This window comes from Myotis daubentonii, chromosome 6 (genome assembly GCF_963259705.1).
Source record: "Myotis daubentonii chromosome 6, mMyoDau2.1, whole genome shotgun sequence".
Classification (NCBI taxonomy): Eukaryota; Metazoa; Chordata; class Mammalia; order Chiroptera; family Vespertilionidae; genus Myotis; species Myotis daubentonii.
In genome coordinates, this window is record NC_081845.1 from 64,057,935 (window position 1) to 64,071,499 (window position 13,565).

Genomic DNA, 13,565 nt, shown 5'->3' on the forward strand with positions numbered 1-13,565 from the left:
AAGAAAACAAAATTTAAAAATTAATTCACCACCTGCTGGTGTGTCTCAGTGGTTGAGCGTCAACATATGAATCAGGAGGTCATGGTTCGATTCCAAATTAGGGCACATGCCCAGGTTGTGGGCTCAATCCCATTGTGGGGCATGCAGGAGGCAGCCAGTCAATGATTCTTTCTCATCATTGGTCTCTCTCTCTCTCTCTCTCTCTCTCTCTCTCTCTCTCTCTCTCTTCCTTCCTCTCTGAAATCAATAAAAATATTTTTTTATAAAATTAATTTGCCAACCCATCCAACGCATTGATTGGGCTGATTTCTTGTATATCTCATTGACAGGGGTGGACATGACAAAGTCCCTAAATTCCAGTAGGTCATTTTTCACTTTATAGCACAAGCATGCATTGAAATTGTAAATAAGAATAAATACTGCCAACATTAGGACTGATACATGAGGGGAAAGAAGGGACATCTGTAATACTTTCAAAGATAAAGATTTTTTTTAAAAGAAAAGGGAACAATTAATAACATCTAAAAGCGAGGCAAAACTTCATGAAGGACTCCGGAACCAAACTGAATCTTGAAGGAGAGGTTTAGGATAGTTCTGGAGCAACCAACACACTATAGAGAAAGAATTAAAATCAAGGATGTCATATCTCTACTTTTAACTTTATCATGTATGGCAATTTTCATAAAAATAAATGAAAACTAATGAGTACAATTGGATATATTTTATATTTTAGCACCTACCACAGATCTACAGGTTAAATAAAAATAAAAGAAAAAATAAAGAGGGAAAAGCAGGTAGTTGCATGTAAGACAGAAAAGTTCTAATTTTAAGAGAATTTATAGAAGACAGTTTATTCCATTTTGAAGTCCTAGAATCTTAAAATAGGAATCACGTCAAAACATTACTCATATATGTCTATTTTTAAGTTTTCTTGTGGGGATTAACTACATCTATAATCGGAAAAGAAGAAAACTCCCCTAAATAAAGCCCCTTATTCTGTGTATCATACCCCAAGGGAATAGTATAAATGCTAGTGCTTGAAACTTTTTGAATGAACCAAGATTATCACTGGCAAAAGCATTGCAGGGACCGCTCTTGCATGAGGCAGGAGAACGAAACCAGATGATATAATGGTGGGTCTTTTCCTCATCTAAAAATGATGAGTCTGTAAAGTGGGTGAATCGTTTTTTAATGACCTTTTTTTAAAAAAAAAAATGAGACAAGAAGAATGAAAGTAACTGTTGTGCTATTAGAATGCAGCTGAATTTGAAATGCCCACAAGGGAGAATTATATTCCAATAAAAGGCAAGAAGCCATCATTATTTTTTTTCTCCTTTTGCCTGGGAAAGCGGAAATGGAAAGAAAGAAAAAATGGAAATAGCCAAAAGCAGTTCTGGTTTACATGCTGTCTGCTAATGTTTCAGCTGGGATGGAGACAGGAGGGATGTGGGTTTGGGAAAGATTACATCATGAAGAATGTAGGAAACAAAAGTAAAATTAGATGTTTCCATTGTCTATAACTGCTTAGATAAGTAGATTTAACAGAAAGTGAAAGTTCTAAAACTTGTACAAATGAATAAAGTACAATAAATGTAAGTTAACCTTTTTGTATTTGAACCGGGTTCTTATAAATATTTGTTTGAACTACATATTCTAAAAATAGCATTCTAGCAACAGAAGTGGTGCTAAGATTGCATGGGACAAGGCTCAGGGGGTACTGTACCACTTAGCCTGAAAATGACCCTACGATCCAGGGTTTTTGTTTGATTTTTCACTACTTGCCTCTTTCTCAGGAAGACAGTTTAAAGTGTGTGTAGCAATGTCACTTTTGAAGCATTAACTCATCTGGAATCTGTACACTATCAAATATGATACTCAAATTTTTTATTACGTGACCCTGAGTCAGCTTTGGCTTTCACCTCTCCCCTATTTGAGTATTTAACACCAGCAGGGCTGTCCATCCTTGCCAGTGGAAGCAGCTTGTTCTCCCAGGTCTAAGGCGACTAGCCTTGTCCTTGAAACTCATTTAATGCCTCACCTAGGGCAGATGTCTTACAAGAGGTGCACATTCTCATCCAGACCCACCCCAACTATTCCTTTTTTTTATCAGTCCAGGGAGGGAAGGACAAAGTTTGATATAGGAAGAAAGAGCTTATATACCAAAGGATTGCAAGACTATGTATAAACTTGAGACCAAAGGGAACAGACTAAACTGGGATCAGGCTAAATGTATTGATTTGGGTATGCTAATCTGAGATTTTGGGTTTAATGCTGTAGCCTATGCAGCTGGAAGTGGTCCCCACACTTTACTTGGTTGTTGGCTAGAACCCTCTCCTCCAGCAATCACAGTCACAAGGTCAAGCAAGTCACAAGGCTGAAATCTCAGGCATCTTCATGGACAGAGTCTAATGGTTCTTCTGAATCACTTCTGAACCATCAGTTATGCATAGCAGCATGGGTGACCTCTCCTCTTTAGTACCCATGCTGACAATTTCGACTTTATAGCATCATTAGGACCAACAATGGAATCAATATTGAAGATATGGACTCCATTTCCTGTTTATTTTTTCCTTAATTGACTTTCCCATCAAGTGAAGTTTAATGGCCTTTCCTGAAAGTTAGACAAGTTTTTGACAGAGAAATGTTGCCTATCTGTGCAAAAAGCCCTCAAAATACATGAAAAGAGTATAGCAATCTATTTTAGCTTGGAAATTTCTATGATCTATTCTGACATACTTGGCAATTGCTACTATTTCTCATTGCATTGCCTATAAAATGACATTCATTCTTTCCCAGAAACATTTTTTTTACTGCTACATGATGGTATAATCTTTTTTTGAAGACAATTTATGTGATAATTAAGGATCCAGATTTAAAACTCAACCATGTGTGTACTTAACAATGGCATCATTATACTGAGGTGGTAACCATAAGAAATGATTACATCTGTGCATAGTATGGCTCTTGCATGTACAATGATAACTAGGTCATAAGTTTTTCCTACATCTGGCAGACAATTTTTTCCACATTGCACTCCAGTTGCAGATACATATTTAGAAGAGAAAAATGTACATCTTAGAACTGTGGGAACTTGATATCAATATATTTTTTTAACCTAGATAAAATCATATTACAGCATCATCTTGAAACTTCCTTTCTCAGTTAATAGATACTCATCTTTATTTCAGTATACATAGCTCTACATATTCTTTCCAAAGGATAATTTTATAAAATGTATATATCATATTTACTTAACAATTTTTCAATTTATCTGCATATGAGGCATTTCTTACATTGTTATTTTCAATTACAGGTAATGTTAAAATGAATATCCTTGTAGAAATACTCTAGAATAAATTTCTAGAAAGGAAATTATTGGTTTCAATGTTTTTAATGTATTAATGAGAAAAAAGGGGGACATATAAATGGGTATCACCAATTTGCTCACCAAAAATGCTGTATTAATTTACTCATCATCCAAGTCTGTGAGAGTGTATATTTCTACTTATGCTTGCCTCCTAACAATATTGTCAAGCTTTAATATGTTTACCAATTTTATGAGCAAAAAATATTACCTCACTTTCCTTTATTTTACATGTATTTAAAGGTGGTTGTTTTTTATTTTTTATTTTTGGCCAGTTTTCTTTTATCTGAATTGCCTATTCATACTTTTTACACATTTTTCTGTTACATTGACAACCTCTTTATTGATAACTATGACATCTTTATATTTTTTGCATATTAAGTCTTTGCTTTATGCTACAAATATGCAAACTTGAATCTGTCAATTGTTTCTTAACATTGATTATAGTGTCACTTGCCATGTTAAAGTTTTATATTTTATGTGAGTAAATCTGTCAATATTTTTCTCTGAGGCTTTCAGTTATCTAGATTTCATAAGTTGTCCTTATCCCAAAACCATAAAAATAATCATTTCCTAATAAATGGTTCTAAGACTAAAATATTTAGTTCTATTTATGGAATATTTTACATGCTTGTTGTGTTATTAAATGGTCTATTTTTTATTTATTCCTAGTAGATAATTATTTTAATTTTTATTTAACTCTTTAGTAAAGAAAGCTTCAAGAGAAATATTTTTAAATTTCCAAATGTACAAGTTGGGATTTTCATTAGTTTTTATTCTCCTTCATGTGTCCAGAAATGTAGTATGTATGATTTTCACTTTATCGAAATCACTGAGATTTTTGTGTGACTAACACATGGTCAAATCTGTTCTCTAACCTAACATTATGCAGGGCATGATTTTCAAAATACATTTTAATTTGCATTAAAATATTTATAGCAGTGCCTTCCTTAGTCTCTAGGATCCGTCTCTTGATTCAACAGTTTTTTAATAGAACAGATCCAGGGATGCCCCTTCTTCCTGCTTCCACCACCTTCCAACCTCTTTTCCAGTTACAACCCTTGGAACCATCTCAACCATCCTTAGCTTCTGAGACCACCCAACCCCATATTTTAACCTTAACTCCTTATTGCCGAGCTACCATGAGCTCCTAAATTCATCAGAATTATTTCACCGAGGTGGAGGTCACTGTCAACTGCCTGGTCAGCCTGCCATGACACTGTAGCTCTGAGGGGTGTGGGCTACATCTTCCCAGAGTTGGCCAAGGAGAAGCCAAAGGTGCCACGCTCTCTTAAAGACACACAATGAGCACTGCCTGCCGAAGCTTTCCCAAGATGAGTGAGTAAAACTCAGGACACCAGGGAAGCCACTGACGTCCTGGAAAAGAACCTGAATGAGGCCCTTTGGATCTGCATGCCCTTGGGTTCTTCTTGAACAGACCCTTAGCTCTGTGACATCCTGGAGAACCACTTCCTGGAAGAGGAAGTGAAACTCATCAAGGAGATGGGGGACACTGACTCACCTCCGCAGGCTGGCCATCCCCCAAGCTGGGAGGGGTGAGTATCGCTTAGAAAGGCTCACCCTCAAGCATAACTAGGAGCCTTTGGAGCTCAGAGGCCTTTGAAGGGCACCCTGCATCCCCCTGGTGTCTGGCTTCTGCCTGCAACCATTAGGCTGGCTTTTAACCACCCTGGAGCCTTCTCCCATGCCCTGGGCCAAACATAAACCATAAAGCTTTTTTTTCAGGAGGAAAAAAGGATCATACATATTCTCCCAATGTTCCCATTTTAATCATTAATGGCTGAAAGTCACATCAGCCATTTTTGTTTTAAGAAATAAGGTGAATGTGACAAAAAATATTTTAATCAAATACATAAAATACTTTTCCTAAGTCATTATATTATCATATTTATCAAATCCTTTACACCCCTCTTTGCCCACATCCCAACAGGTTTCATGAAATCACGTGATCTTGTGAATTAAGATGAATACATGCAGAAGAATAGGGTTTGAGCCCTAGTTTGACACAAATAATTGCATGACTCTTGGCAAATCGCTTAATCCCTTTGAGACTTGGTTTTCTCACCAAAACAAGGGAGGAGGGGAATACCCACAGAGAATGTCTGTGGTGATGATCAGTGAGAAATTATATTATTGTACTATTTAATGTACACCACGTTAAATAATAATCAGTGACAGGTTAATACTACTGGATAATAATGAAGACCACCCATTAGACTGGTAATCAAGATTCTTACTTATTTAAGTCAACCCAGAGAAGGCTCCTGGCTGTTTCCTTCTGAGGTTGTCAAAGTAGCATCCTGCCACTCCCTTAGCATATTATTTTAGCAATTAACAAGCAAGACAGATAAGGAATAAACCATGGGTGACATATTATACCATTTCTAGATTAATTTTTATGTGGGCAAGGAGTCATCAAAGTTATCAATCTTTATTCACCTAGATGTTGCTTTGTGATTGGTATTTGGTTCCTTGACCTGTCACTAGGTCTGTGTTATGAGGAATCAGCACACTTCAAATTACAAATTTCTTTAAATATTTTATTTAAAAAACCATCTCACACCTGTCAGAATGGCTATCATCAACAAATCAACAAACAAGTGCTGGCGAGGATGTAGAGAAAAAGGAACCCTGTGCACTACTGGTGGGAATGCAGACTGGTGCAGCCACTGTGGAAAACAGTATGGAGTTTCCTCAAAAAATTAAAAATGGAACTCCCATTTGACCCAGTAATCCCACTTCTAGGATTATATCCTAAGAAACCAGAACACCAATCAGAAAGAATATATTCACCCCTATGTTCATAGCAGGACAATTTGGAAACAACCTAAGTGCCCATCAGCAGATGAGTGGATTAAAAAACAATGGTACAGGAGAACCAAGATGGCAGCATAGGCAAATGCCTGCACTAGCTGCCTCCCACAATCACATCAAAATTACAACTAAAATACAGAACAACCATAGAACCACTGGAAAGCTGGCTGAAGGGAAGTACTGCAACTAGGAAAGTAAAGAAGAAATCACACCGAGACTGGTAGGAAGTGTGGAGGCGAAGAATGGGCTGGGTCGGCACCCAGGTGTGCCACTTTGTTAATCAGGAGGGAGATCATATCTGTGGAAGCCACCTGGAGGAGCAAGGGGTCCCAGCCCCACACCAGATGCCCATCCCAGAGTCCCAGAGCTGGGAAACGGAAGTCCCTATGGGTAGTAAGAACTATGCGCTGCAAAAAACAGTGGGGATTGGGGCTGAGTGAAACACAGGCTGCTGGAGACCCAGCTGCTCATCTTAAAAGCCCAGCACCATGAATTAAACTTACAAGCTCCTGCTTCCTCTGAGCTCCAGTGCCAGGCTAGGCTTTGGAGGACCCAGACACATTCGAGCAGAAACTGGACTGTCTGGCATCAGGGCAGGAACTCGGGGGCAGCTTTCTTCCAGATGGAGGTGCTCGCAACAGTCATTGTTCCTATGCTGGGACCTCTCCAGTTGCAGGACTGACTGGCAACCATTTCTATTTGCTCCGCCCTGGTGATTCCCTGACACCCCCCCCCCCCACCACCACCACCCAATTTACAACCCCACCCAAGCTATGGGCAGCAGCTTTTGTATATGAATGGCCTGTCCTTTCTCAGGCTAAAAACCTGTCAAACAAGTTGCAGCTGGGTCAGGGAGGAACAAACCTATCAATAAAAGGCATCAAAACCCAGCACCAGCACCAGCCTGCTTTGCTTCACAGCTGGGCCTCATCTGGGCACTTCCAAACCCCATACAAAGAGGAGGAATCTGCAGATCTCTCTGTAGTTCCTGCTGGGTGGCCCCAGACAGTGGCTGAGCTTGCACCTCCATCGAGACTCAGGAGCCAGTGTACCAAGTGGTCAGAGTGAGACCATTCAGATTACAACTCTTCACATCCATAAGCAATACACTCAAGGGGCAGACTCAGTGTGCACCAAAGCCCCACTAAAACAAGTCCTGCTCCATCAGAGTGTCTCCTGCACAGCAGCTCTCCCACTATAGTCACAGTTGGTCCCCACAGACAATTCCTCCCAGTGACACCAACAGCAATCAAGGCTCAACTACAACAAGATTGTGCACACAGCCCACAAAGTGGTGTACCTAGAGGGTCCACCTCAGGTGACTGAGGAGACTGAGCCACTGGGCCCTAAAGGACACCTACTACACAAGGCCACTCTATCAACTCAAGGAGACTTAGCAGCTACCCAATACAAAGAAACAAACACAGGGAAGCAGCCAAAATGTGGAGACAAATGAAAGAAATGGAAGAAAGCAAACTATTGGATATAGGGTTCAAAACCACAGTTATAAGGTTACTCAAGAATCTTCTAGAAACCTCCAAGGGACTTAGTGAAATTTTCAAGGATCTTAGTGAGAATGCCAAAAAAAAAAAAAAAAAGGAAAAGGACCAGTCAGAAATTAAGCACACATTGACTGAAATAAAGAATAATATACAGGGATTCAATAGTAGACTAGAGGATCCTGAGAATCAAATCAATGATTTGAAATATGAGGAAGCAAAAAACATCCAACCAGAAGAGCAAAAAGAAAAAAGAATCCAAAAATATGAAGATAGTGTAAGGAGCCTCTGGGACAACTTCAAGCATATCAATGTCCAAATTATAGGGGTGCCAGAAGAAGAGAGAGAGCAAGATATTAAAAACCTATTTGAAGAAATAATGACAGAAAACCTCCCCTACCTGGTGAAAGAAATAGACTTACAAGTCCAGGAAGTACAGAGAACCCCAAACAAGAGGAACCCAAAGAGGACCACACCAAGACACATCATAATTAAAATGCCAAGAGCAAAAGACAAAGAGAGAATCTTAGAAGCAGCAAGAGAAAGACAGTCAGTTACCTACAAGGGAGTACCCATACAACTGTCAGCTGATTTCTCAACAGAAACCATGCAGGCCAGAAGGGAGTGGCAAGAAATATTCAAAGTGGTGAATAGCAAGAACCTACAACCAAGATTACTCTACTCAGCAAAGCTATCATTTAGAATTGAAGGTCAGATAAACAGCTTCACAGACAAGAAAAGCTAAAGGAGTTCATCACCACCAAACCAGTATTATATTAAATGCTGAAAGGTATTCTTTAAAAAGAGGAAGAAGAAAAAGGTAAAGGTAAAAAAAAAAAATATGAACAACAAAGTGGCAACAAATGCATGTCTATCAACAATTGAATCTAAAAATCAAGTGAATAAAAAATCTGATGAACAGAGTAATCTGGTGAATAGAATAGAATCAAGGGCATGGAAATGGAACAGACTGATGATTCAAAGAGAAAGGGGTGTGGGGGTGCAGGAAGAGATTAGACAAAGATCTTATATGCATGTATGCATTACCTATGGACACAGACAATAGGATGTGAGGGCCTGGGGTAGGGTAGGAACAGGGTGGAAGGGAGTTATTGGGGGGGGGGGGAGGGGGAGAGACATCTGTAATAATCTCAACTATAAAGATTAACTTTAAAAAATAAAAAATAAATTAAAAACAGTGGTACATCTACACAATGGAATACTACACTGCTGTAAAAAAAACGGGAATTCTTACCATTTGCAACAGCATGGGTGGATCTGGAGAGCATTGTGCTAAGCAAAATAAGCTGGTCAGAGAAGGAAATATCACATGCTCTCACTCATTTGTGGAATATAATGAACAACATAAACTGATGAACGAAAGTGGATCCAGAGACAGAAGCATCGACCATCCAACCTCAGAGAGAAGGCATGTTTGTGTTTTGGGGAGGCGAGGGGGGTGTTGAAAGATCAACCAAAGGACTTGTATGCATGCATATAAGCATAACCCATGGACATAGTCAGTAGGGGGTGGGGGGTGAGGGCATGTGCTGGGGGGTAGAAAGACCAGGGAGAGGTCAATGGGGGGGGGGGAGACATATGTAATATTTTAAACAATAAAGAATTAAATTTTTAAAATAAAATAATAAAAAATAGTCTGCCATGCAAATTAAAGTACAATCTTGTTCTTGTACAATCTTCTCTTCTTGAATTCTTTTTCAGTAGTCTGCATAAACTATACTGACTCCAAACAAGCCCATTAAATTCAGGAACCATGCCTCACTCATTTTTTTCTTTCCATATCTAAGCAGAATATTTAGCACATAGTGGAATTCAGTGGAACTGAGCAACAGTATAGCAGCATTTAACTTACATGAGTTTCAAGCATATGGTCTCTGGAAAAAGAGAAAGAAAGAAAAGGAGAAGGATGAGGATAGAATTAGCAATTATATAATGTAGGTAATTCTTCCACCCATTCTACTGCATATCTATGTATCTACCTACCTATCTAGAGAGAAAGAGAGAGAGAGAGAGAGAGAGAGAGAGAGAGAGAGAGAGAGAGAATAAGAGAGAGACTCTGAGTGTGAAATGGAAGGTGTAAAACTAATTGTACCCCTGTTCTTAGTTTCTGGCAACCTCTCAAGGTATGCGCATGTCACTGAACTGAGTGATTTTAGCCTTGAAACATTCATATTTTCCATAGAGGATGATCCCAGAGCAAAGCCAAATATGTTATCTATTGCTTTAAAAAGAGAGAGAGAGAGAGAATTTTCTGTTTCAACACCAGAGGTAAAACTGGCTGAGCTCACCTTCATAAGGGATGTGAGCTCATACGTAAAGTGGCATTTTCCTAAGGGCTGTGACTCTTCACAACCTGGCTTTCCCTATTAGTTTTAGAATCTATGCCATATGGCTCCTCTGTTGCTCCTGGGTCCATCCTACCCCCATCTCCTCCTCTGTTCTGTATTTCAGGGAACTACAGTTACCAAGGTCCCTTGCTCTCTGCCTTTATTAGAGAGAAATGCACTCTTCTGCCTTCCAGGTAGGTCTGGCCAGTGGGAGGCACTGACATAGACTGCAAAGCTTAAGTAGCTAAGGCCAAGTCTTTCTCCCCTACTCTCTGTTTTCGATGGTGCTAATGGCAATAGCTAGGCCTCTTCTGTGATTCCAGCTCTCACTAGACCTCCTCCATGAGGTTTCTAGATCCTTCCACAATGCCCCAAATTTTAGGATCCGAAACAACACTTCCCCCACTGTCCCTCTGACGTGATGGCTGGAGCAGCAGCTGCGCTTGCTGTTCTCTGGATTGCCTCCCCATTCCTCCTGCTGCTGAGCTCTTCCTTCACGTATGTGACCAAGTCCCTTTACTAAATTCCCTCTGCTAAAAAGCCCAGAGTGATCGCATTGTTCCCTCGCTGGTCCTCCCGGATAAAGAGCCTGCTCCGCACACACGTGAGACTACCCTGCATGATGAGGCTGCCTCATTGTGATTATTTTTGAAGTAGGAAAAAATAGATGCTGAGCAGAGGAATAAAGGGAAAAGTATGAGCAATAACATAGCAGAGGGAGCAACTCTATCTTTTCACTTTTGAATATCTTGCAGACAATTTTAAGACCCTCATCTGGGAATAAACAACCCCATATGTAATCCAGATTCTCTTCTAAATTTGAATAACCAAATATGGAGAAATATTATTTTTTACATTGTTGGTTTAATGCCACATATTTAATTTGAATTTGGATTGAAAGAGTATTACAGGCCTAACCTCTACGAAAAATGTTAAGATTTTATTATTTTTAAAAGTCATTCAGGTTCTCAGGGACTCAGTTGCCTCAACTATGTAAGCTAGGAAAGTTAGGCTAGATCAATGGTTCTTAAACTTTTGGGGGCTATCAACTCATTTGAGAATTTGTTCAGAACTACGGATTCTGTTCCCCGAAAAAATGAATTTAGTCACAAAATTTTTCATACCACTTCAGGGATTCTCGGACCCTTTGAAGCTCATCCATGGTCCTTCATATGGTCCGTAGACTGGCGTTTTGGGCCTGTGGACTACATTCTAGATAAATCCAAAGGTCAATTTAATTGTTAAGTTTTCTGAGTTTTCCTATATCAGGTCAGGAAAACAAGACAGAAGGAAAATGACTTGAGAATACTGCCATGGTTATCTTTGATATTTCCCAATAGACTGTGCTGACAAAGATTTTCCCAGTCCTAGGACACACACGCTTTCCCAAGTGCCTGAGATGAGATCAGCTTTTTGGAGTTATCAACTCGCTGGCAGGCACACAGAGCGTGAGGGCCTCCCTGGGACTGACAATGGAGCAAGGCTGCTTGCCATTGCCTCCCCAGTCTGTGAAAAGCAAGAGTAAACCCCTAGGGGAAGTGCAGAATGCTAATATTTCCAAACTTAGGACAGAAACGGGAAACTTTAATAAAGCTCAGGTTTGACTCAGCTGTTCCTACATCATTCTTTTGGAAGGCTCTTTCTCCATCTCCCACTCCTCCACTCTCCTCACTCCCATCCATAGACCTTCTGGTCCACATCTGTTTCTGAATTGCTTTCTTCACGGACAGATAATGCTAAAATCTAATGGCAACACTTTACTGCCATGAAAAGCAGGCATGGTTCTGATAAAAAAGAAAATGCTAACAATTTTAAAGAGTATTATTCAGATAACAGCAAGAAGACAGAGCATCAATTTTGTATTTCATTTAAACTTGAAAAATACAGGCTAATTCCTTTGTTTTGACATAATAAAAGTATGTGTTTTTAAAAGCTCTGTTTTTACATGTAAGTTGTACAAAATGGTTGATAGTAACTCTGTTGGGTTTCAGAAGACCTGAGCTTTTCTTTTTTTAATCCTCATCTAAGGGTACGTTTTTATTCATTTTAAAGAAAGAGGAAGGGGGAGAGAGAAACATCGACGTGAGAGAGAAACATTGATCAGTTGCCTCCCATACGCACCCTAACCAGGGATTGAAACCGCAACCTAGATATGTGCCCTAACCAGGAATCAAAACTGAGACCTGTCAGTGTATCGAACGATGCTCCAACCAACTGAACCACCTGGCCAAGGCCAGAAGACCTGAGCTGTAAGTCTCAGGTCTACCACTAATTATCTGTGCACCTTTAGATATTTTAAAGTCTCAAGATTGGGATAAATCTTCTCGCAACTATATTCCAGCTCTAAAAATGTTATGATTCAACCAGCATTTCTCAAAATATACTTTAGAGAACAGTGGCCCTCAAGAAGTTTCTTCAGAATAAAAAGTGTAAGTATGTAAATAACTTTGGGAGACCCTGAAAATGTCTACCCATCTCTCTCCTGTACCCCAGTGGTTCTCAACCTCTGGCCCTTTAAATACAGTTCCTCATGTTGTGACCCAACCATAAAATTATTTTCGTTGCTACTTCATAACTGTAATGTTGCTACTGTTATGAATCGTAATGTAAATATCTGATATGCAGATATCAGGCAACCTCTGTGAAAGGTCGTTTGACCACCAAAGGGGACGTGACCCACAGGTTAAGAATCACTGCCTTAGAGGTTCTCTGTACGTGTGAACATATTAAAGACTATGAAAAGTCTACCAGGAAGGAAGGGAGGGAGAAACATGTTTAGCTTTGTCTAACTCACCATTTCCTAAATGTATTTTGCCTCAGAAGTCTTTCATTAAATTGTGCCTTTAACAGTCCATGTGACAAACTTTGAGAAATATTGTTCACTGTATTAACAAAAATGTTGCTGTTTGCAAATTATGCTCAAGCAAGTGGAGTTATTAAAAATGGGAAGGAAGTGGAGGTTTCTAGATAATGTGTAAATAAATGGGAAAAATCTAGTATTTTGTGACCCAGTCAATGCTAATCCAATTAAAGGGCCTTGAGTAGATCCCTTAATGAAACATTAAACTGCTAATCAGGGTCACAGTCTCTTGAAACTGAGAGGATTGGCTGGAAGGGCGGGGGTGAGGGGACATTTCTAAGAGATAACCCTGCCACCTTCCAATTTGCAGTTAGCAGTGAGCCAAGCTGTGGTATTATCCCCTGCACAAATACCTCCAGGCCACATAATGCCAGATGCAAGTGGGTCAGACATTCTTAACTTGGTAAAGGCCTTCGCAGGTGTTTTCATTTGCTAGGCCTACTGTAACAAGATGCCACAGACTGGTGGATTAAAACAACAGAATCTATTGTCTCATCATTCCAGATAGTGGGAGTCTGAAATCCAGATGTGGGCAGGGCCACGCTCCCTCTGAAACCTGTTGGGGGGAGCCATTCATACCTCCCCGTGGCCTGTGGGGGTTTGACAGCAATCTTTGGGATTTCTTGGCTTGTAGCTCTATCCCTCCAATCTTCCATCTT